Source organism: Pelecanus crispus, chromosome 3 (assembly GCF_030463565.1).
Source record: "Pelecanus crispus isolate bPelCri1 chromosome 3, bPelCri1.pri, whole genome shotgun sequence".
Lineage (NCBI taxonomy): Eukaryota > Metazoa > Chordata > Aves > Pelecaniformes > Pelecanidae > Pelecanus > Pelecanus crispus.
The window spans coordinates 47,489,634-47,490,519 of NC_134645.1; positions in this window are offsets into that span (position 1 = coordinate 47,489,634).

Genomic DNA, 886 nt, shown 5'->3' on the forward strand with positions numbered 1-886 from the left:
AGTGAACCCAGCCAGTCCCAATATTTGAGGACCTAGAGCTGGGATTATGTATATGTTGTTTGGTTTTTTGTTCCAGCTGAGGGTTTTGGGTGTATTTTGCATCCTGTGGTAGGACTTGACTGAAGTGAAGCTTACGTCATCGGAAACCAGACACATACTTTATTCTGTACATAATTAATTGTGTAAAATGTTTTTTCATGTGAATTTTTTTGCCAATTTCTTTTCTACACTCTGCTATTAAAATGGAATCTCTCGTTTATAATGCGTGCGTCTCTGTTGTTTATTTTGGGGGCTTTGACCATTCTTGGATGATTTCCAGCTCACCCTGTTTGTGTCAGTAGCACCGTGAGTAGCCCAGCTGCTGGGACAAGCTTGAGAACAGCAATTTAGAACTTGAGGAAATGGAGACTTGCAGAAGAGCTAAAACTGAAAATTTCTTTAAACTGTAATGCATGGTTTTGTTTACTTTCATTGTTTGAAATGCAAGAATGTGATTAGAGTTGATTTTTTTGTTTGTTTGTTTATGTCTCTGTGATTTGTAATTACTGTTGTATTACATCTGTACTTAAGCTGTTTCATTGTATTGTATAAGCACATGTATGGATGCCACATCACTAAGCAAGGGGAGAAAATCTGTCCGACTGGCTTTTGGAGAGGAAGACTAATCGGTAAGGCTCTGTGGCCTGACACCTGGACCAGACATATTGAGATCACTTACGTGATTTGAAATGGGCTTTCTTTCATTGTATTGTGATCCAGTAACTATTTGTGTTAAATCATTTAGCAGCTGACCAGCTCTGAAGAAGCAGAAGATCAGAACCCTGGTGTCAGGAATTGGACTCGCTTCATGTGATACAGACACATGCATGCCTACCCTGAATGGTCC